A 19514-nucleotide genomic window follows, 5' to 3' on the forward strand; every position below is an offset into this window, starting at 1 on the left:
TGGCAACATAAGTGAGTACACCCCACAGTGAACATGTCCAAATTGTGCCCAAAGTGTCAATATTTTGTGTGACCACCATTATTATCCAGCACTGCCTTAACCCTCCTGGGCATGGAATTCACCAGAGCTGCACAGGTTGCTACTGGAATCCTCTTCCACTCCTCCATGATGACATCACGGAGCTGGTGGATGTTAGACACCTTGAACTCCTCCACCTTCCACTTGAGGATGCGCCACAGGTGCTCAATTGGGTTTAGTCCATCACCTTTACCTTCAGCTTCCTCAGCAAGGCAGTTGTCATCTTGGAGGTTGTGTTTGGGGTCGTTATCCTGTTGGAAAACTGCCATGAGGCCCAGTTTTCGAAGGGAGGGGATCATGCTCTGTTTCAGAATGTCACAGTACATGTTGGAATTCATGTTTCCCTCAATGAACTGCAGCTCCCCAGTGCCAGCAACACTCATGCAGCCCAAGACCATGATGCTACCACCACCATGCTTGACTGTAGGCAAGATACAGTTGTCTTGGTACTTCTCACCAGGGCGCCGCCACACATGCTGGACACCATCTGAGCCAAACAAGTTTATCTTGGTCTCGTCAGACCACAGGGCATTCCAGTAATCCATGTTCTTGGACTGCTTGTCTTCAGCAAACTGTTTGCGGGCTTTCTTGTGCGTCAGCTTCCTTCTGGGATGACGACCATGCAGACTGAGTTGATGCAGTGTGCGGCGTATGGTCTGAGCACTGACAGGCTGACCTCCCACGTCTTCAACCTCTGCAGCAATGCTGGCAGCACTCATGTGTCTATTTTTTAAAGCCAACCTCTGGATATGACGCCGAACACGTGGACTCAACTTCTTTGGTCGACCCTGGCGAAGCCTGTTCCGAGTGGAACCTGTCCTGGAAAACCGCTGTATGACCTTGGCCACCATGCCGTAGTTCAGTTTCAGGGTGTTAGCAATCTTCTTATAGCCCAGGCCATCTTTGTGGAGAGCAACAATTCTATTTCTTACATCCTCAGAGAGTTCTTTGCCATGAGGTGCCATGTTGAATATCCAGTGGCCAGTATGAGAGAATTGTACCCAAAACACCAAATTTAACAGCCCTGCTCCCCATTTACACCTGGGACCTTGACACATGACACCAGGGAGGGACAACGACACATTTGGGCACAATTTGGACATGTTCACTGTGGGGTGTACTCACTTATGTTGCCAGCTATTTAGACATTAATGGCTGTGTGTTGAGTTATTTTCAGAAGACAGTAAATCTACGCTGCTATACAAGTTGTACACTGACTACTCTAAGTTATATCCAAGTTTCATGTCTATAGTGTTGTCCCATGAAAAGATATAATGAAATATTTGCAGAAATGTGAGGGGTGTACTCACTTTTGTGATACACTGTATATATATATATATATATATACATAAATTAGGTGGTGGATCATTCTCAGCTCTGCAGTGACACTGACATGGTGGTGGTGTGTTAGTGTGTGTTGTGCTGGTATGAGTGGATCAGACACAGCAGCGCTGCTGGAGTTTTTAAACACCGTGTCCACTCACTGTCCACTCTATTAGACACTCCTACCTAGTCGGTCCACCTTGTAGATGTAAAGTCAGAGAGGATCGCTCATCTATTGCTGCTGTTTGAGTCGGTCATCTTCTAGACCTTCATCAGTGGTGACAGGACGCTGCACACGGGGCGCTGTTGGCTGGATGTATTTTTGGTCGGTGGTCTATTCTCAGTCCAGCAGTGACAGTGTCTGATCCACTCATACCGGCACAACACACACATGAAAGGGAGCCAACAAAGCATGTAGGGAAACAGATGGACTACAGTCAGTAATTGTAGAACTACAAAGTGCTTCTAGGTGGTAAGTGGAGCTGATAGAATGGACAGTGAGTGTAGAAACAGGGAGGTGGTAGGTGTGTCGGTGTGGGTGGGTGGGTGGATGATAAGGTGCACTCGGGTGGTTGGGTTCTGTCCCTGAAGGCTTTCCACACTGAGCTCGGAGTTCCTCCACACACACTGAGCTCCTGGTTTCCTGCTACTGGTTACAATGGGAACATTGTTATTCGGGATGAAGTGGATGAGGATGAACGGATTAAACAGCAGAGGAGATGAGAGCAGGTACAGCACCATTATTATTATTAATATTATTATTATTATACACACACACACACTAACAGCACTGATTAATACACTCAGCACAGCTAACTGCACTTTTACACAGCAGTACACACTCTCACACTGTTTTATCCCTCTCACAACACGAATATCACACGTATTTATCTTATTATTAGTAGTTTATGAGTTATAACACATAATTGTGTTTAAAACTTTGTTGTTTTGTCGGTTTTATTCAGGCCTCGCCAACTATTAGCCAAACAGCTCGGGACAGCGGCAAAGTCCGGAAGCTAAGAGGCGGTTCGTAAACACAAATGCGGCCTTATTATTGGCTGCGCGTCTACCATCCCGCTCTCTGATTGGCTGCTGCGGCTGTCCATCACTCACTCGAAGCCGCTCGAACTGCCTCGACCAATAATCGAATCGTTTAGAAAGACGATAAAGAACGCTTTAATCGATTAAATTCTATTTTTTCGCTTTATCTAATGTTCGATTAGTCGTATTTAAACACTCCAGACGATTTAGTCCGCTTAAAGTTCACTTTGTTGACTTTTTAGAGGGAAAAACAGGAGATCGACAGGGAAATGTGGGCTGGTTCATACATTCTTTATCCTGGTCAGGGTCGGGGTGCACTCACACCTTGAGTTTACATTTACATTTACATTTTCGGCATTTAGCAGAAGCTTTTTTTTTTTTATCCAAGTCTGAGCAACTGAGTGTTAAGGGCCTTGTTCAAGGGCCCAACAGTGGCAGCCTGGCAGTGGTGGTGTTCGAACCAGCAACCTTCTGCTTACTAGTCCAGTATCTTAACCACTGACCTATCACTGCCCTAGTTTAGTGTTGGCGCATCCAGGTTTGATCCTCACCTTGGTTCTTGCACGTTCTCCCTGTGTCCTGATGGGTTATCTCCAGGTACTTTGGTTTCCTTCAACCTCCCAAACATGCAGAAGGTGAATTGGCTGCTTTTGAATGAATGCCTTTATTGTCATTGTCCCCTAAACTTGATGCCCTAATCTGCATCAGTGTGGAATAAGCGTCAGATCCAGGGTTACAGCTCCACATGTATCTGTGTTTATCTGGATTCTCCTCCCTGTTTCACTTTTAAACTTGTTTTACAGCTCCAGCTTCTGAGAAACGCTGAGAATCAGAATCAGCTTCTCCCAGAGTCTAAAACGCTTCTGGTTTAAAATAAAGCTTAACGTGGTTTAATGTAGTAAAAGAAGGAGACAGGAGCACTAAACTTCTCTTCATTATTACTGCTCATAAGTTCCTCCTAGGGATGTCCCGATCATGTTTTTTTGTTCCCGATCATTAATTTTGATCCCGATCCGATACCGAGTCTCAAACCGATACTTGTGTTTTCTAGATATTGTCTAGATAAGAACTAGATAATGCTGTTCACACGGTGCACACTTCAAGTACATTACAGTTAATCAGATTAATCCAGTGTACATGTTTAACAACTGAATAGCTCCGCAATTTTTACAAAATAAAAGTGAAGTGAAGGTTCTTTTTGAGGAGAATCAGCATCTCTGCCGTGTTAGCGGACATCCGCTTCCTCTTCTCATCATATAATAATAAACTCGCTGTATTCGGCTGAGTGTTTATTTTTTAGGTGCCGTATCAGATTGGTAGTAATTGTAGATCGTTTGGTTAAATGATATCTGGTTTGTTTATGAACCACTGTACTTGTAGGCGTGTTGTAACTAAGCCAATCAGAGTGCTTGATACTGAGATGTCGTTCAGTCTTGTAATGCCTAGTTCACACTACACGATTTTTGCCCTGATGTTCGCTCGGCGACTGATCGGCGATTGATTTTCCGGGTCGGGAGCGACTCGGCGTTCGCTCGGCGATCAAAACTCGGCTCTCAGTCGCTAAGTGTGAACTATCCAACAACTCGACCCGACCGGCTCGGCGACCGGATCGAGTTTTCTAGCACGTCAGATCTCTGATCTCAGACGGGCAACTGGGAATGAGTGACATGTCGAACAGCCAATGAGAACGCAGGATACAGCGTGAGGGGAAACACAGGAGAGGACAGGGGACAGGGGCTTAATTAATATAGTTTATATCAGGATACACCGGCACACACACGTTTTACAGTATTTCTGATTTGATCGTCCTCTGCAAAACATAATACCCACGCTGCATTGCAAAACTTACTACAAAACAAGCCATATACTGTTCGTGTTGCCAAATCCACTCAGATTCATTTATTTTTCCTCCTTGATATTACGCTGCACATCAGCGCACAAACCCTCTGATCTCTCGCTACTTGTTGACGTTCTTTTTTTTGGACGTGGTATCATTAAACTTCTCGTCACTTCTCACGTGTGTTTTTGTAAAGAAGAAAAAAAAGGGAGACCAGAGAAGCTCGCCTGAGATTCCAGTTGGTGATGGATGGTGTGGTGTGAAACCCCCTATCGCCGATCAGTCGTGTAGTGTGAAATATACACCGACTGAAGGACTCCCGAGTGCAAGAGATCCAGTTGTGTAGTGTGAACTGTACGGCGACCTGACCACTTGGAAAGTCGTGTAGTGTGAACTTGGCATAACTCGTGCTGTATGTTACGCTCCTTTCATACTGGGATTAAAAGTTATTGTTTTGTAAACCGGAGTGATCCTCGACTCACACACAATATAAATAATAAAATTCTACAGTGATGAACGCGGCTCTGCTCCCACCGCCTCGTGAAACGCTCGCATCGCAGACGTTACACTTCGCTGTTGGACTCTCCCGTTTACGACACCTGCTTGACCGCTGACGTAAAACGAAGGATCGGGCTTAGAATCGGGCTTAGTAAAGCCGATACCGATCAGTTTAAAAATGCCTTGATCGGGTCCAATTCCGATCTTTGAGATCGGATCGGGACATCCCTAGTTCCTCCACTAATCAAATTCCTCACTCGCTGTTTTACTACAATAAGTCACGTTAAACTTTGTGCACGTCACACTTAAGATATACTTTATTTGTCATATATACAGTGTATCACAAAAGTGAGTACACCCCTCACATTTCTGCAAATATTTTATTATATCTTTTCATGGGACAACACTATAGACATGAAACTTGGATATAACTTAGAGTAGTCAGTGTACAGCTTGTATAGCAGTGTAGATTTACTGTCTTCTGAAAATAACTCAACACACAGCCATTAATGTCTAAATGGCTGGCAACATAAGTGAGTACACCCCACAGTGAACATGTCCAAATTGTGCCCAAAGTGTCAATATTTTGTGTGACCACCATTATTATCCAGCACTGCCTTAACCCTCCTGGGCATGGAATTCACCAGAGCTGCACAGGTTGCTACTGGAATCCTCTTCCACTCCTCCATGATGACATCACGGAGCTGGTGGATGTTAGACACCTTGAACTCCTCCACCTTCCACTTGAGGATGCGCCACAGGTGCTCAATTGGGTTTAGTCCATCACCTTTACCTTCAGCTTCCTCAGCAAGGCAGTTGTCATCTTGGAGGTTGTGTTTGGGGTCGTTATCCTGTTGGAAAACTGCCATGAGGCCCAGTTTTCGAAGGGAGGGGATCATGCTCTGTTTCAGAATGTCACAGTACATGTTGGAATTCATGTTTCCCTCAATGAACTGCAGCTCCCCAGTGCCAGCAACACTCATGCAGCCCAAGACCATGATGCTACCACCACCATGCTTCACTGTAGGCAAGATACAGTTGTCTTGGTACTTCTCACCAGGGCGCCGCCACACATGCTGGACACCATCTGAGCCAAACAAGTTTATCTTGGTCTCGTCAGACCACAGGGTATTCCAGTAATCCATGTTCTTGGACTGCTTGTCTTCAGCAAACTGTTTGCGGGCTTTCTTGTGCGTCAGCTTCCTTCTGGGATGACGACCACGCAGACCGAGTTGATGCAGTGTGGGGCGTATGGTCTGAGCACTGACAGGCTGACCTCCCACGTCTTCAACCTCTGCAGCAATGCTGGCAGCACTCATGTGTCTATTTTTTAAAGCCAACCTCTGGATATGACGCCGAACACGTGGACTCGACTTCTTTGGTCGACTCTGGCGAAGCCTGTTCCGAGTGGAACCTGTCCTGGAAAACCGCTGTATGACCTTGGCCACCATGCTGTAGCTCAGTTTCAGGGTGTTAGCAATCTTCTTATAGCCCAGGCCATCTTTGTGGAGAGCAACAATTCTATTTCTCACATCCTCAGAGAGTTCTTTGCCATGAGGTGCCATGTTGAATATCCAGTGGCCAGTATGAGAGAATTGTACCCAAACACCAAATTTAACAGCCCTGCTCCCCATTTACACCTGGGACCTTGACACATGACACCAGGGAGGGACAACGACACATTTGGGCACAATTTGGACATGTTCACTGTGGGGTGTACTCACTTATGTTGCAGCTATTTAGACATTAATGGCTGTGTGTTGAGTTATTTTCAGAAGACAGTAAATCTACACTGCTATACAAGTTGTACACTGACTACTCTAAGTTATATCCAAGTTTCATTTCTATAGTGTTGTCCCATGAAAAGATATAATGAAATATTTGCAGAAATGTGAGGGGTGTACTCACTTTTGTGATACACTGTATATGTATATATACAGGGGTTGGACAAAATAACTGAAACACCTGGTTTTAGACCACAATAATTTATTAGTATGGTGTAGGGCCTCCTTTTGCGGCCAATACAGCGTCAATTCGTCTTGGAAATGACATATACAAGTCCTGCACAGTGGTCAGAGGGATTTTAAGCCATTCTTCTTGCAGGATAGTGGCCAGGTCACTACGTGATGCTGGTGGAGGAAAACGTTTCCTGACTCGCTTCTCCAAAACACCCCAAAGTGGCTCAATAATATTTAGATCTGGTGACTGTGCAGGCCATGGGAGATGTTCAACTTCACTTTCATGTTCATCAAACCAATCTTTCACCAGTCTTGCTGTGTGTATTGGTGCATTGTCATCCTGATACACGGCACCGCCATTGGATGCACATGGTCCTCCAGAATGGTTCGGTAGTCCTTGGCAGTAACGCGCCCATCTAGCACAAGTATTGGGCCAAGGGAATGCCATGATATGGCAGCCCAAACCATCACTGATCCACCCCCATGCTTCACTCTGGGCATGCAACAGTCTGGGTAGTACGCTTCTTTGGGGCTTCTCCACACCGTAACTCTCCCGGATGTGGGGAAAACAGTAAAGGTGGACTCATCAGAGAACAATACATGTTTCACAATGTCCACAGCCCAAGATTTGCGCTCCTTGCACCATTGAAACCGACGTTTGGCATTGGCACGAGTGACCAAAGGTTTGGCTATAGCAGCCCGGCCGTGTATATTGACCCTGTGGAGCTCCCGACGGACAGTTCTGGTGGAAACAGGAGAGTTGAGGTGCACATTTAATTCTGCCGTGATTTGGGCAGCCGTGGTTTTATGTTTTTTGGATACAATACGGGTTAGCACCCGAACATCCCTTTCAGACAGCTTCCTCTTGCGTCCACAGTTAATCCTGTTGGATGTGGTTTGTCCTTCTTGGTGGTATGCTGACATTACCCTGGATACCGTGGCTCTTGATACATCACAAAGACTTGCTGTCCTGGTCACAGATGCGCCAGCAAGACGTGCACCAACAATTTGTCCTCTTTTGAACTCTGGTATGTCACCCATAATGTTGTGTGCATTGCAATATTTTGAGCAAAACTGTGCTCTTACCCTGCTAATTGAACCTTCACACTCTGCTCTTACTGGTGCAATGTGCAATTAATGAAGATTGGCCACCAAACTGGTCCAATTTAGCCATGAAACCTCCCACACTAAAATGACAGGTGTTTCAGTTATTTTGTCCAACCCCTGTATATATATATATATATTAGGGCTGTCAAACGATTAAAATTTTTAATCGCGATTAATCTCAGAATTTCATATAGTTAATCGCGATTAATCGCATTAAAAAAAATCTGTGTAAATGTTATAGAAAACAAGGATTTTTAAGTGAAATGTTACAATTAAAATGGTGAACACATTTTATGCTAAATGTACTTATGTTAAAAACTGCTGGGACAAGAGAAAACTGTAAGGGAGTTTTATTCACTCACATACTAGGCAGTAAATGTCAGATTGTAGGTTAGAATTTCTCCATCAGCAAACATTGTAGATCAGCGGTGCTTTAGGTGGGATAAGGCGTAGTTATTGTATCAGACTTGTCTGTGGTTGTATCGTGACGATGGTTTGATGGACGTTTCTACACGAAGTGAGTGTGTTTTGACCCTTTGGGGCTTCCATAGTTCATGAACTAACGTGCTCGACTCAGCTTTCCGGTATTCGGTACAGAAGAAGAAGTTAATTAAGTGTAATAAAGTGTTCTGCTCCCGACAACTTGTGAATATAGCGTGTATTTATTTCTTTATTATGCAAGTGCATCACTACCACGATCGGTTACATTATGTTAACAAACCGCAAATGAAAAACGGTGGCAAGTCCGACATTAAAACGTTTGTTCTACCAGTCAAGTCTCAACATGAACTAGAATTTGCGTTAATGGCACTAATTTTTTTAATCGCGTTAAATTGAGGTCGCGTTAATGCGTTATTATCGCGTTAACTTCGACAGCCCTAATATATATATATATAAATGAATACATTGCACTGTGTGTGTGTGTGTGTGTGTGTGTGTGTGTGTGTGTGTGTGTATATATATATACAGTATATATACAGTGTATCACAAAAGTGAGTACACCCCTCACATTTCTGCAGATATTTAAGTATATCTTTTCATGGGACAACACTGACAAAATGACACTTTGACACAATGAAAAGTAGTCTGTGTGCAGCTTATATAACAGTGTAAATTTATTCTTCCCTCAAAATAACTCAATATACAGCCATTAATGTCTAAACCACCGGCAACAAAAGTGAGTACACCCCTAAGAGACTACACCCCTAAATGTCCAAATTGAGCACTGCTTGTCATTTTCCCTCCAAAATGTCATGTGATTTGTTAGTGTTACTAGGTCTCAGGTGTGCATAGGGAGCAGGTGTGTTCAATTTAGTAGTACAGCTCTCACACTCTCTCATACTGGTCACTGAAAGTTCCAACATGGCACCTCATGGCAAAGAACTCTCTGAGGATCTTAAAAGACGAATTGTTGCGCTACATGAAGATGGCCAAGGCTACAAGAAGATTGCCAACACCCTGAAACTGAGCTGCAGCACAGTGGCCAAGATCATCCAGCGTTTTAAAAGAGCAGGGTCCACTCAGAACAGACCTCGCGTTGGTCGTCCAAAGAAGCTGAGTGCACGTGCTCAGCGTCACATCCAACTGCTGTCTTTGAAAGATAGGCGCAGGAGTGCTGTCAGCATTGCTGCAGAGATTGAAAAGGTGGGGGGTCAGCCTGTCAGTGCTCAGACCATACGCCGCACACTACATCAAATTGGTCTGCATGGCTGTCACCCCAGAAAGAAGCCTCTTCTGAAGTCTCTACACAAGAAAGCCCGCAAACAGTTTGCTGAAGACATGTCAACAAAGGACATGGATTACTGGAACCATGTCCTATGGTCTGATGAGACCAAGATTAATTTGTTTGGTTCAGATGGTCTCAAGCATGTGTGGCGGCAATCAGGTGAGGAGTACAAAGATAAGTGTGTCATGCCTACAGTCAAGCATGGTGGTGGGAATGCCATGGTCTGGGGCTGCATGAGTGCAGCAGGTGTTGGGGAGTTACATTTCATTGAGGGACACATGAACTCCAATAAGTACTGTGAAATACTGAAGCAGAGCATGATCCCCTCCCTCCGGAAAATGGGTCGCAGGGCAGTGTTCCAGCATGATAATGACCCCAAACACACCTCTAAGACGACCACTGCTTTATTGAAGAGGCTGAGGGTAAAGGTGATGGACTGGCCAAGCATGTCTCCAGACCTAAACCCAATAGAACATCTTTGGGGCATCCTCAAGCGGAAGGTGGAGGAGTGCAAAGTCTCGAATATCCGCCAGCTCCGTGATGTCGTCATGGAGGAGTGGAAAAGCATTCCAGTGGCAACCTGTGAAGCTCTGGTAAACTCCACGCCCAGGAGAGTTAAGGCAGTTCTGGGAAATAATTTTGTCAGTGTTGTCCCATGAAAAGATATACTTAAATATCTGCAGAAATGTGAGGGGTGTACTCACTTTTGTGATACACAGTGTATCACAAAAGTGAGTACACCCCTCACATTTCTGCAGATATTTAAGTATATCTTTTCATGGGACAACACTGACAAAATGACACTTTGACACAATGGAAAGTAGTCTGTGTGCAGCTTATATAACAGTGTAAATTTATTCTTCCCTCAAAATAACTCAATATACAGCCATTAATGTCTAAACCACCGGCAACAAAAGTGAGTACACCCCTTAGTGAAAGTTCCTGAAGTGTCAATATTTTGTGTGGCCACCATTATTTCCCAGAACTGCCTTAACTCTCCTGGGCGTGGAGTTTACCAGAGCTTCACAGGTTGCCACTGGAATGCTTTTCCACTCCTCCATGACGACATCACGGAGCTGGCGGATATTCGAGACTTTGCACTCCTCCACCTTCCGCTTGAGGATGCCCCAAAGATGTTCTATTGGGTTTAGGTCTGGAGACATGCTTGGCCAGTCCATCACCTTTACCCTCAGCCTCTTCAATAAAGCAGTGGTCGTCTTAGAGGTGTGTTTGGGGTCATTATCATGCTGGAACACTGCCCTGCGACCCAGTTTCCGGAGGGAGGGGATCATGCTCTGCTTCAGTATTTCACAGTACATATTGGAGTTCATGTGTCCCTCAATGAAATGTAACTCCCCAACACCTGCTGCACTCATGCAGCCCCAGACCATGGCATTCCCACCACCATGCTTGACTGTAGGCATGACACACTTATCTTTGTACTCCTCACCTGATTGCCGCCACACATGCTTGAGACCATCTGAACCAAACAAATTAATCTTGGTCTCATCAGACCATAGGACATGGTTCCAGTAACCCATGTCCTTTGTTGACATGTCTTCAGCAAACTGTTTGCGGGCTTTCTTGTGTAGAGACTTCAGAAGAGGCTTCCTTCTGGGGTGACAGCCATGCAGACCAATTTGATGTAGTGTGCGGCGTATGGTCTGAGCACTGACAGGCTGACACCCCACCTTTTCAATCTCTGCAGCAATGCTGACAGCACTCCTGCGCCTATCTTTCAAAGACAGCAGTTGGATGTGACGCTGAGCACGTGCACTCAGCTTCTTTGGACGACCAACGCGAGGTCTGTTCTGAGTGGACCCTGCTCTTTTAAAACGCTGGATGATCTTGGCCACTGTGCTGCAGCTCAGTTTCAGGGTGTTGGCCATCTTCTTGTAGCCTTGGCCATCTTCATGTAGCGCAACAATTCGTCTTTTAAGATCCTCAGAGAGTTCTTTGCCATGAGGTGCCATGTTGGAACTTTCAGTGGCCAGTATGAGAGAGGGTGAGAGCTGTACTACTAAATTGAACACACCTGCTCCCTATGCACACCTGAGACCTAGTAACACTAACAAATCACATGACATTTTGGAGGGAAAATGACAAGCAGTGCTCAATTTGGACATTTAGGGGTGTAGTCTCTTAGGGGTGTACTCACTTTTGTTGCCGGTGGTTTAGACATTAATGGCTGTCTATTGAGTTATTTTGAGGGAAGAATAAATTTACACTGTTATATAAGCTGCACACAGACTACTTTTCATTGTGTCAAAGTGTCATTTTGTCAGTGTTGTCCCATGAAAAGATATACTTAAATATCTGCAGAAATGTGAGGGGTGTACTCACTTTTGTGATACACTGTATATACTGTATATACTGTGTATATATACAGTATATAGCTATATAGGTATACAGTGAAGCTCGAAATTATTCATACCCCTGGCAAATTTTGACTTAAAGTTACTTTTATTCAACCAGCAATTTTTTTTTTGGACCGGAAATGACACAGGCGTCTCCCAGAAGATAATAAGACGATGTACAAGAGGCATCATTATGGAAAAAAATATTTCTCAGCTTTTATTTACATTTGAACAAAAAGTGGCATGTCCAAAATTATTCATACCCTTCTCAATAATTAATAGAAAAGCCTTTATTGGCTATTACAGCAATTAAACGCTTCCTATAATTGCTGACCAGCTTTTTGCATGTCTCCACTGGTATTTTTGCCCATTCATCTTTAGCGATGAGCTCCAACTCTTTCAGGTTGGAGGGTCTCCTTGCCATCACCCTGATCTTTAGCTCCCTCCACAGATTCTCAATTGGATTCAAGTCAGGACTCTGGCTGGGCCACTGCAAAATGTTAATGTTTTTGTCCGCTAACCATTTCTTCACCACTTTTGCTGTGTGTTTTGGGTCGTTGTCGTGCTGAAATGTCCACTGGTGCCCAAGGCCAAGTTTCTCTGCAGACTGCCTGATGTTGTTGTTGAGAATCTTGATGTATTGATCTTTTTTTATGATGCCGTTTACCAGGGCTCTAGACTAACTTTTTGCACTGGTTGCACTGGTGCGCCTAACTTTTTTTCTTAGGTGCACCAGCACAAAAGTTAGGTGCACCCAAATTTTCGACTGCATCGCATTTAACACCGCAGTTTTACAGGTTCCCTTTTTTTTTATTTTTTATTTTTTTTTTTTTTTATACTCACTGTCCATATAGGCAATATTGACTTGTAAATAACTAACAATCTGGTCAACATGGCCTGGTCTGATGATCTGTTTGCTGCTGCCTGCCGCTGAAAGGCAGTGGGGAGAGGGGGACACTTGGGCAGTGCATTTATCGCCGCATGTAATGTGTTTTATAGATGCATTGGGCTTTTTCAGCCTTTCAATTCAAAATGTATTAGAACCAGTCACAAATACACTATTGCCGGCCATGGTCTTCCCATGCTCTTTACAGTTAATTATAGTATTATAGTCTAATTATAGCAATTATTTTTTATAAAAATTATAAAAATAATAATAGAGTAAATGTGTATGTATGTGTGTATATCTATTTATATGTGTGTGTATATTTAAAATTATATGTGTATATATATATATATATACAGTGTATCACAAAAGTGAGTACACCCCTCACATTTCTGCAAATATTTAAGTATATCTTTTCATGGGACAACACTGACAAAATGACACTTTGACACAATGAAAAGTAGTCTGTGTGCAGCTTATATAACAGTGTAAATTTATTCTTCCCTCAAAATAACTCAATATACAGCCATTAATGTCTAAACCACCGGCAACAAAAGTGAGTACACCCCTTAGTGAAAGTTCCTGAAGTGTCAATATTTTGTGTGGCCACCATTATTTCCCAGAACTGCCTTAACTCTCCTGGGCATGGAGTTTACCAGAGCTTCACAGGTTGCCACTGGAATGCTTTTCCACTCCTCCATGATGACATCACGGAGCTGGCGGATATTCGAGACTTTGCACTCCTCCACCTTTCGCTTGAGGATGCCCCAAAGATGTTCTATTGGGTTTAGGTCTGGAGACATGCTTGGCCAGTCCATCACCTTTACCCTCAGCCTCTTCAATAAAGCAGTGGTCGTCTTAGAGGTGTGTTTGGGGTCATTATCATGCTGGAACACTGCCCTGCGACCCAGTTTCCGGAGGGAGGGGATCATGCTCTGCTTCAGTATTTCACAGTACATATTGGAGTTCATGTGTCCCTCAATGAAATGTAACTCCCCAACACCTGCTGCACTCATGCAGCCCCAGACCATGGCATTCCCACCACCATGCTTGACTGTAGGCATGACACACTTATCTTTGTACTCCTCACCTGATTGCCGCCACACATGCTTGAGACCATCTGAACCAAACAAATTAATCTTGGTCTCATCAGACCATAGGACATGGTTCCAGTAATCCATGTCCTTTGTTGACATGTCTTCAGCAAACTGTTTGCGGGCTTTCTTGTGTAGAGACTTCAGAAGAGGCTTCCTTCTGGGGTGACAGCCATGCAGACCAATTTGATGTAGTGTGCGGCGTATGGTCTGAGCACTGACAGGCTGACCCCCCACCTTTTCAATCTCTGCAGCAATGCTGACAGCGCTCCTGCGCCTATCTTTCAAAGACAGCAGTTGGATGTGACGCTGAGCACGTGCACTCAGCTTCTTTGGACGACCAACGCGAGGTCGTTTCTGAGTGGACCCTGCTCTTTTAAAACGCTGGATGATCTTGGCCACTGTGCTGCAGCTCAGTTTCAGGGTGTTGGCAATCTTCTTGTAGCCTTGGCCATCTTCATGTAGCGCAACAATTCGTCTTTTAAGATCCTCAGAGAGTTCTTTGCCATGAGGTGCCATGTTGGAACTTTCAGTGACCAGTATAAGAGAGTGTGAGAGCTGTACTACTAAATTGAACACACCTGCTCCCTATGCACACCTGAGACCTAGTAACACTAACAAGTCACATGACATTTTTGAGGGAAAATGACAAGCAGTGCTCAATTTGGACATTTAGGGGTGTAGTCTCTTAGGGGTGTACTCACTTTTGTTGCTGGTGGTTTAGACATTAATGGCTGTATATTGAGTTATTTTGAGGGAAGAATAAATTTACACTGTTATATAAGCTGCACACAGACTACTTTTCATTGTGTCAAAGTGTCATTTTGTCAGTGTTGTCCCATGAAAAGATATACTTAAATATCTGCAGAAATGTGAGGGGTGTACTCACTTTTGTCATACACTGTATATATATATACAGTGTATCACAAAAGTGAGTACACCCCTCACATTTCTGCAAATATTTCATTATATCTTTTCATGGGACAACACTATAGACATGAAACTTGGATATAACTTAGAGTAGTCAGTGTACAGCTTGTATAGCAGTGTAGATTTACTGTCTTCTGAAAATAACTCAACACACAGCCATTAATGTCTAAATAGCTGGCAACATAAGTGAGTACACCCCACAGTGAACATGTCCAAATTGTGCCCAAATGTGTCGTTGTCCCTCCCTGGTGTCATGTGTCAAGGTCCCAGGTGTAAATGGGGAGCAGGGCTGTTAAATTTGGTGTTTTGGGTACAATTCTCTCATACTGGCCACTGGATATTCAACATGGCACCTCATGGCAAAGAACTCTCTGAGGATGTGAGAAATAGAATTGTTGCTCTCCACAAAGATGGCCTAGGCTATAAGAAGATTGCTAACACCCTGAAACTGAGCTACAGCATGGTGGCCAAGGTCATACAGCGGTTTTCCAGGACAGGTTCCACTCGGAACAGGCTTCACCAGGGTCGACCAAAGAAGTTGAGTCCACGTGTTCGGCGTCATATCCAGAGGTTGGCTTTAAAAAATAGACACATGAGTGCTGCCAGCATTGTTGCAGAGGTTGAAGACATGGGAGGTCAGCCTGTCAGTGCTCAGACCATACGCCGCACACTGCATCAACTCGGTCTGCATGGTCGTCATCCCAGAAGGAAGCTGACACAAGAAAGCCCGCAAACAGTTTGCTGAAGACAAGCAGTCCAAGAACATGGATTACTGGAATGCCCTGTGGTCTGACGAGACCAAGATAAACTTGTTTGGCTCAGATGGTGTCCAGCATGTGTGGCGGCGCCCTGGTGAGAAGTACCAAGACAACTGTATCTTGCCTACAGTCAAGCATGGTGGTGGTAGCATCATGGTCTTGGGCTGCATGAGTGTTGCTGGCACTGGGGAGCTGCGGTTCATTGAGGGAAACATGAATTCCAACATGTACTGTGACATTCTGAAACAGAGCATGATCCCCTCCCTTCGAAAACTGGGCCTCATGGCAGTTTTCCAACAGGATAACGACCCCAAACACAACCTCCAAGGTGACAACTGCCTTGCTGAGGAAGCTGAAGGTAAAGGTGATGGACTAAACCCAATTGAGCACCTGTGGCGCATCCTCAAGTGGAAGGTGGAGGAGTTCAAGGTGTCTAACATCCACCAGCTCCGTGATGTCATCATGGAGGAGTGGAAGAGGATTCCAGTAGCACCCCGTGCAGCTCTGGTGAATTCCATGCCCAGGAGGGTTAAGGCAGTGCTGGATAATAATGGTGGTCACACAAAATATTGACACTTTGGGCACAATTTGGACATGTTCACTGTGGGGTGTACTCACTTATGTTGCCAGCTATTTAGACATTAATGGCTGTGTGTTGAGTTATTTTCAGAAGACAGTAAATCTACACTGCTATACAAGTTGTACACTGACTACTCTAAGTTATATCCAAGTTTTATTTCTATAGTGTTGTCCCATGAAAAGATATAATAAAATATTTGCAGAAATGTGAGGGGTGTACTCACTTTTGTGATACACTGTATATGTGTGGGTTTGTGTGTGTGTGTGTGTGTGTGTGTGTGTGTGTGTGTATGGGGCTCTAGAGTGTTAGAGTGTAATCTTAAATGCAGTGCATTATATTATCTGCTTTACTGAATCTTTTACACAGATTCCCAAAATCGCTTGCGGTGCACTCACTGTGTATTTTGACTACATGTATTCTAATATATTTTGGTCTTTTAGTTATTTTTATATTTTACTTAACGAAAATATTGTCGTGTTTTTACTTTCGCTATCATTGCACTTTACCGCTGGCATTAGCCCCTTGCTACTGTAGAGGGTCGGCTCACCTAGCCGCTGTCCGGTGGGGATGTAACGGGTCTTTTGCTGTGCGGTGGTGGAGGTGTGGGAATTAAGGCTTCGGTGAGCATTACAACACTTTACACCGCCGAGCTCCAGAACCCGAACTTCCATTCTGGGGACATCCAGCGAGTCTCATATACAAAACTAAACTTACTGCAGAACATCCAAACGCACATGTATAAACCTGGTGCTGCATTCTGATTGGCTGAGCTGAATGTCGCTCACATATCACTGCTACAATATTGTCCCGCCCTTCACTATCTCTGATTGGTTTAGACCATGTTATTGGCCTAATGTGTGTCTGTTGTTTTTTTTTTTTCCTCGGAAGCCTGGTCGCACCGGTGCGACCTGAGATTTTTTTTAGTCGCACCATTGAGAAATTTGGTCGCACTCTAGAGCCCTGCCGTTTACTGTGATTAGGTTCCCTGGTCCATTGGCTGAAAAACACCCCCAAATCATTAGGTTCCCACCACCATGTTTGACAGTGGGGATGGTGTTCTTAGGGTTGAAGGCTTCTCCTTTTTTACGCCAAATGAAGGATACATCATTGTGGCCAAACAATTCAATTTTTGTTTCATCTGACCATAAAACAGAAGACCAGAAGTCTTCTTCTTTGTCCAGATGAGCATTTGCAAAGGCCAAGCGAGCTTTTGTGTGCCTTTTCTGGAGAAGTGGCGTCCTCCTTGGTCTGCGTCCGTGGAACCCAGCAGTGTGCAGTGTCCGTTGGACTGTCTGCCTTGAGACGTTGCCACCAGCAGAGCCCAGATTCACCAGGATGGCCTTGGTGGTGATCCTTGGATTCTTTTTCACCTCTCTCACTATCCTCCTGGCCAGCACAGGTGTCACTTTTGGCTTCCGACCACATCCTCTGAGATTTTCCACAGTGCGGAATGTCTTGTATTTTTTAATAATACTTTGCACTGTAGCCACTGGAACTTGAAAACATTTAGATATGGCCTTATAGCCCTTTCCTGACTTGTGAGCTGCCACAATGCACAGCCGCAGGTCCTTAGTGAGCTCCTTTGTCTTAGCCATGACTGTCCACAAACCAACTGCAGAGAGTTGCTGTTTTTCACCTGTTGAGTTGATTAAAACAGCTGTTCCCAATGAATCAGGGTAATTAGGATGCTTTAGAACAGCTTGGACTATTTGGAATGGTATAGAACTTTGGATTTTCCCATAGACTGTGACAGTTTGCAAAGGGTATGAATAATTTTGGACATGCCACTTTTTGTTCAAATGTAAATAAAAGCTGGGAAATATTTTTTTCCATAATGATGCCTCTTGTACATCGTCTTATTATCTTCTGGAAGACACCTGTGTCATTTCTGGTCAAAAAAAAAATTGCTGGTTGAATAAAAGTACCTTTAAGTCAAAATTTGCCAGGGGTATGAATAATTTCGAGCTTCTTCTCTGAGAGAGAGAGAGAGACGGTCGGAGTCAACTTGTTCGTGACGTCACGTGTTTCGCAAATTTCAGTTCGTAATTCGAAATTTGTTCGTACGTTAAGTTGAAAAAGATCGTTCGTAACCCGAAATGTTCGTATGGTAAACGGTTCGTAACTCAAGGGTCGACTGTAATCACTTCTTTATTCACTAGTGCTTTTTCACTGCTGTCGTCAGATTTTTTATTTAATTCACCGCTCTGTTTGGTTTGCTGGAGTATTACTTCCCTTTCTCACCACACCGTATCTTCGTTGTGATCTGAACTCCCTCAGTAACGCAGTGCTGCTGAGGTTTGTTCCTCCCGTGCTGCAGGAATGCCGGTGATCAGGCCTACTTTTCCAGGATGACCGGTTTGGTAAACTTTCAGCAGATGTAATTACTGACTGATGTGCTTTGTGTTGAAGTCAAATCAAAACCAAAATTACTTTGAAGATTCAGACACATTTCTGGCTCGACTGAAACATAACAAACTTCACATTAAGAATGTGTACACTGATCATATACTTGTTTCTACACTCACTCCACTTACCATATAGAAGCACTTTGTAGCTCTACAATTACTGACTGTAGTCCATCTGTTTCTCTGCATGCTTTGTTACCCCCCTTTCATGCTGTTCTTCAATGGTCCCCCACAGGACCCCCACAGGACCACCACAGAGCAGGTATTATTTAGGTGGTGGATCATTCTCAGCACTGCAGTGACACTGACATGGTGGTGGTGTGTTAGTGTGAGCAGCGCTGCTGGAGTTTTTAAATACCATGTCCGCTCACTGTCCACTCTATTAGACACTCCTACCTAGTCGGTCCACCATGTAAATGTAAAGTCAGAGACGATCGCTCATCTATTGCTGCTGTTTGAGTCGGTCATCTTCTAGACCTTCATCAGTGGTCACAGGACGCTGCCCACGGGGTGCTGTTGGCTGGATGTATTTTTGGTCGGTGGACTATTCTCAGTCCAGCAGTGACAGTGAGGTGTTTAAAAACTCCAGCAGCGCTGCTGCGTCTGATCCACTCATACCAGCGCAACACACACTGACACACCACCACCATGTCAGTGTCACTGCAGTGCTGAGAATGATCCCCCCCCCCCCCCGACATAGCCAATTGCCTGTATGTAGATGTGTGGGGGTGGATCCCAGTGTTAGTTGGCTAGCCAAACTTGACCGCTACACCTCCTGAACGTCGCCTGAGGAGATACAATACCGAAACATTCTTTAAATGCATTATAATGTGTAGACGTGCCGTGTTTATGGCTTTTAACACCTACATGCTTGTTTTATTACCTGTTTGTGGTGTAACGTTATTCTCCGTGGGTAGAACAAGGTTCTTAACGTTT

General features: G+C 44.4%; 1 protein-coding gene across 1 annotated transcript in view; it reads left to right on the forward strand.

Moving 5' to 3' along the window:
• The first annotated feature begins 2035 nt into the window (after positions 1 to 2035).
• Positions 2036 to 19514, forward strand: part of usp6nl (USP6 N-terminal like) — a 106758-nt gene continuing 89279 nt past the window's right edge. Inside the window, exon 1 of the mRNA XM_062996870.1 lies at positions 2036 to 2130. The gene's annotated coding sequence lies outside the window, so the exon portion shown is untranslated. The remainder of the gene's footprint in view (positions 2131 to 19514) is intronic.

The sequence above is a fragment of the Trichomycterus rosablanca genome, chromosome 1 (genome assembly GCF_030014385.1).
Source record: "Trichomycterus rosablanca isolate fTriRos1 chromosome 1, fTriRos1.hap1, whole genome shotgun sequence".
Lineage (NCBI taxonomy): Eukaryota > Metazoa > Chordata > Actinopteri > Siluriformes > Trichomycteridae > Trichomycterus > Trichomycterus rosablanca.